Genomic DNA, 5,627 nt, shown 5'->3' on the forward strand with positions numbered 1-5,627 from the left:
TGAAAATAAGGTTTGTGTATGTAAAAGCAAGTAAATGTTCATGTATCAAGTAAAGTTCACATAGAGCATAAGTTACCACATGCATTCAACAAGTATAACACATAAGTTGCGTAAAGAGGGTATAAATTTAGTTTGTTCACGAGAATTATTATTGTTTGTGATTTCGGTAACGTGCGAAATGATTAAAACGACATTTCGAAATGAATGAACGTTCAAGTATAAAATCACATATAAATTGAGATACATAAAAGAGAGGCTCAATAAAACATAGGATTGTTTCGGGTAGAGAAACGTCGACAATTCCAAAGTGGGTCGAAAGTCCTTTCGATTTAGAGATATTGTGCTTTGGCCTATAAGTAAGATACTCTCGTCGAGAAGCGATTAACGGTATCTTACCCTTCCGGTTACTACACATCTCTAAATGATTGGAACATTCGGGACTTTGGCGAGAATAAAAATCAAGGAATGGGACTTAATCGACAAGATGCGGGTTTCACCCCTAACTTGACGATCTCGTACCCTAAATGTGGTTGGTACTTGTCGGCCAAAGATAAAATTTTGACACTTTGACAAGGGTCCACTAGAGTTGAAATGGAAATTACCATTAAGTTGTGGATGTCACTCCTAGCTTAATGGTGAATTTCGTGCAAAATAGATTAAAGGTAGAGTGAGAGTCGTTTACCAAATTGTGGGTTTCACGCCTATTTTGGTAAAGTTGTCTCGTTGATGTTACAAGAGTATAAAATAGCATAAGTGTATTCGTGTTAGCCTTAGGAAAGGCGCATAAATTTAATAACAAGAAGTGTAGCTAGGAAGCATGCATGGTAGAGTACAAAAGTTTTAAACAACAAATAAGAGACAAAATTCCTAGGACTATAGATTAGGGCAAAAACATGGCAATTTTCCTAATTCCCTATAGTTATGGCTCTGATACCAATCTGTCACACCCCAACCAATGGCGGAAACATCGGGATGAGACGAAGTGTGAAGATTGCTAGAGACATCATAACGCTATTTGTGACAATATTTAATAAACCGATTTCATTTCATAGATAAATAGTCAAACATACAAGGAAATCCAAATAACAAGTTCAAAAGAAATTCGTAGCAACATAATCAAAATTTGATACAACATTTAAACCTAACGTCTATATGTGTATCTAGGCATCATTGCTACTTCATTTTCATGGCATCATCATCATCAACCTGTAACATGTTAAAATAAAATTCAATGCAAAAGCAAAGGCGAGTACACAAGGTTTAAATAGCATAGCATAAGTATAAAAACATTTTACTCAAATCCACATGGCAATTTGTAAGCGAGGTAATTAGCATGCATAACATTACATTTAAACCCAAAGTGTCCACTAGTATTTAGCATCCCTCGCCACAAATGTGACGAGACCGTATAGTATAAAGACCTAACAATCCCCCGTCGGGTGGTGTGCTACTCCTATAGCGCTATAATTGTTAAGCGAGGGTATAACATAGTAATGGCATAAAGCATGTATTATCTAGCATAACAAGTAGCATGTATAACGGATTGAGTTCATAAAGCATGTTTATGTGTGTGTAAGTGTAATTTTGTATGGTATCATGTTACAACCCAAAAGTGGTTTAAAATGTAAATGGGTCGAGTGTACTCACGGTTTTGCAAGCTTTCCCACTTGAATCCGTGAAGAGTTGATTTGATGGGGGGAACACCAAGTTATCCTACAAGAGGAAGGTCAAGGTGTATGAGTAATTTGGAAGAAAGATGGGATATTCGGACTTTAAGATTCAAAGAATGAAAAAGTAAATATTATGAAAATATTCACTATGGTATTAGCACTTGTCTTGACACTATAGTAATCCCTAAGGATTTTTATGTGATTTCATAGGTTCAAGACCTATTAGAATCGTGACAAGGAACTACACACATAGTGATAAACTTATTAGCTTGATAGGGGATTTATATAATCACTACCAAGGGTTCGGTTTTAAGGTTTATCATAGTTATAATATACATAATAATTTACTTAGTCATGTAGGAGGCGGGAGGTTGGACCTTCCACTTTGGTACCTCTTGGTGTCATATAAGTCAAGTAGGAGGTGGGAGGTGAAACCCTCCACTTTGGTACCTCGAATGATTTATTAACATGTGGTCATGTAGGAGGTAGGAAGACGAATCTTCTCTTTAGGAACCTCATAGATATGTACAAGAAATAATACAACTAACTAAGCAAAACATCAAGTGGTGTGTGGACATGTATGTAGGTTAGCCTAGGCTAGCCAAGTAGTCACACCATCTTCAAGTTCAAGACTTGACACCACTTATGAGCTAAGAACTCGATTAAAACAGAAAGTTTAGAGTGTTTAGACACTCCTATTAAGTGTAAAACAACCTTGGTTTGGCTTTACTAATCATACAAGAGACTAGAAGCATAAGAACACAAGTTTGTTTGAAGTAAACAAGAGTTTAGAAAGTTTTTAAAAACACAACAGAAAGTTTATGGACACTTTTAGGGTATTTCCAGGTCTGATTTCTCCAAGGAGAGATCAAGGAATCAAGCCCAAAGATTATCCAAGCATTTAGAAAGAAGAATCAAGTGATTTGGTTGAGTTTTGAGCAAGTTATGCTCACTTTTGTAAGGAGGTATGAATCTGTCCGAATTTCTGAATTGCAAGAACTTTGAGAGTGATTTTGTAGAGATTAGAGAGTGTTGAAAGTGTCTAAGTGCTTGGAGAAGGTGGGTATTTATAGGGAAGGATTAGGGTTTAAGTTTGGTTGGCATTTAAGAGTTTAGTTGGGGGTTAAAACAAATAAAAAAAAAGAAATTGTTGCTGCCTACGAGGCTTGCACACGGAAGGCTGGCTGATTCAGCCATCAACTATCTTCTTTTTGTTACATAAAAGGTTAGATATTGTATTAATTATTTAAACAACTTTCCATTAATCAAGATTAATATTCATAGGTGGTTTTAACACTCAAAAAAAAAGTTGCCAAAGAGGCTGTACTCGTTACCTTTGTTTCTTTCTTTTTATTTACTTATTTATTTTTTTTTTATGAAAAGTAATATTTGAAATGCCAACATCAACGAATGTTGATGTTTGTTGTATTATTATTATTATTATTATTATTATTATTATTATTATTATTATTATTATTATTATTATTATTATTATTATTATTATTATTATTATTATGTTATTAGGATTATTATTATTACTAATATATTATTAGAATTAACCACGTATCTAATAGTTAACAAGCATGTATATGTTATGAGTACCAGTACGTCGGGTATCGGTTGCGCGTATGAATTCGAGATTGGTAACGTATAACCCGAGTATTGCAACACGTGTAAGCATGTATAAAAAATAGAATTTCATTATGACCAAAGTATCAAACGAATGCACATATCAATGTATAAGCATGTATAAACAAAAGATCAATTTCATTACGATCGAAGTCCCAGATTTACAACGGTTTGAAACGAAATACGAGATACAAAAGGAATAAGCTTCCAAAAATAGAAATACGAACAAGACTTGCTATAAATGGAAAGTACGAAAATAGCCGGGCGTTACATAATTCCCTATAGTTATGGCTCTGATACCAATCTGGTATCAGAGTACTCCTACTATAGACTAGGGAAAAGTACAGGAATTCTACCTAATTCCCTATAGTTATGGCTCTGATACCAATCTGTCACACCCCAACCGATGGTGGAAACATCGGGATGAGACGTACAAACTATTCAAAGACATCATAACACTAAATGTGACAATATAATTAAATTTTCATTTATTAAAATTCCAAAGGTTCATACATAATGTCACAAAAGGAAATAACAACATAATACATGATTTATTTCTAGGTGGGTTTCTAAGCCATCCTAATCAATTCTTCGAATCTTGATTCCTCATCCTGCAGTATGCATTTAAAATAAAGTCAACAAAACATGTTGGCGAGTATACAAGTTTGAATATAGCATAATAGGTTTAAAATAGTTTAACTTGATCAAATCTACGTGAATACATGAGATCATATTAACAGTTATACTCGTAACGATGAAATCTATGTGTTCAAACCAAAGTTTAACGCAATTAACATAGCCTAACCCAAGAAGGGTGGTAACATAGAATAAAAACCTAACAATACCCATAATATTATGGGAGGGGCGTTTCTCAACCTACAGCGCTGCCATTGTTAGGGGAGGCTTGCAAAGTTAATGAACACACAGTCATAAATGTTTAACATTAGCATAACATGATTAACATGAGTCAAATAGATTCACAAGAAATGTGGATAGATAGTGCAAAAATGTTTAACATAGTGTTTTTGATATAGGAAATGCATACTACACCCAAAAGTGTAAAATAGAAAATGGGTCATGTATACTCACCTTAGAGTGCGTTGCGTTTATTGGTATAAGATAGAATAATAGACTGATAGAATCCCAAGAGATGTGCACAAGAAGATTACCCTATTAAGTTGGAAGGATTTATCAATTATTGGGAATTTTGGGAATTATTAATTAACTAGGCAATCAATAAAATAGAATTAATATCTCTAATTTATATAAATTATATGCCTTATATATTTAATAATTTATGACAAATAAATAGATAAAATAAAGATTAACCAAAATATCACAAATAGGATTTCCAAAATATTGGATTAAACAAATAAGAATTTAAATATGTATAAAATTATCTAAAATAAATAAGTTAGCATTAATTAACAATTCTATAATTAATAACTTATTTATAAAATTCTAGTTATATCAAATAAGACAATAAATCTGAAAATTTAAATAATGAATTCTGGAATTTATAAGTAAATGCAATATAAATTCTGTTTTTATTAAAATAAAAATTCTGATTTAATATATAAACAATAATTCTGAAATATAAAATAAAAATTCTGAAATAACTAATATTCTGAAATAATTAATAAAATTCTAAAAAAATAATTCTGATATTTAAATAAAAATTCTGATTATTTAAATAACAAAATAATAATTCTGAAATATATTTAATAATAAAAATGCTGAATTAATTAGATAAGAAGTAAAATTTCTGGAATAATAATTATAAATTCTGAAATAATAAAACTGATTTAAATAAATAATAATTATAAATCTGATTTAAATAAATAAGAAATAAAATTCTGAAATTAATAATCTGTTTTTAATAAATAAATAATTATTATAAATCTGATTATTTATAAATTTCTGATTTTATTTAAAGTGATAAATCTGATATTAAATATAAATTCTGTTTTATAATAATCTGAAAATAAATTCTGATTTAAAAATAAATAATAAAACAGAAAATAAAAATTCAGAAATATAATTTCTGATTTAAAAAAATAAACAAATCTGATATAAATAATTCTGAAAATTATAATAATCATTCTGAATTATTTTTAGTAAATAAATCTGATTTATAAATCTCTGATTTAATTAATAATCAGAAAATAAGATATCTGATTATAAAAATTTCTGATTTTAAATAATTAAATACAATTCTGAAATATATATATCTGACAAAGAAAAATAAATAATAGAATTATAATTCTGAAAAATAATTATTTCAGATTTAAATAAATCTGATTTTATAAATAATAATATTAATAATCT

At 30.0% G+C, this 5,627-nt stretch overlaps 1 long non-coding RNA gene across 1 annotated transcript; it reads right to left on the reverse strand.

Annotated features, from left to right (window-relative positions):
- Positions 1 to 1,039: 1,039 nt before the first annotated feature.
- Positions 1,040 to 2,700, reverse strand: LOC110923235. The gene is made up of 3 exons (XR_002583885.2): positions 2,624 to 2,700; positions 1,648 to 1,713; positions 1,040 to 1,206 (listed from the first exon to the last, which is right to left on the reverse strand). It is a non-coding gene; the product is annotated as an uncharacterized LOC110923235 (long non-coding RNA).
- Positions 2,701 to 5,627: the final 2,927 nt, after the last annotated feature.

The sequence above is a fragment of the Helianthus annuus genome, chromosome 17, assembly GCF_002127325.2.
Source record: "Helianthus annuus cultivar XRQ/B chromosome 17, HanXRQr2.0-SUNRISE, whole genome shotgun sequence".
Taxonomy (NCBI): domain Eukaryota; kingdom Viridiplantae; phylum Streptophyta; class Magnoliopsida; order Asterales; family Asteraceae; genus Helianthus; species Helianthus annuus.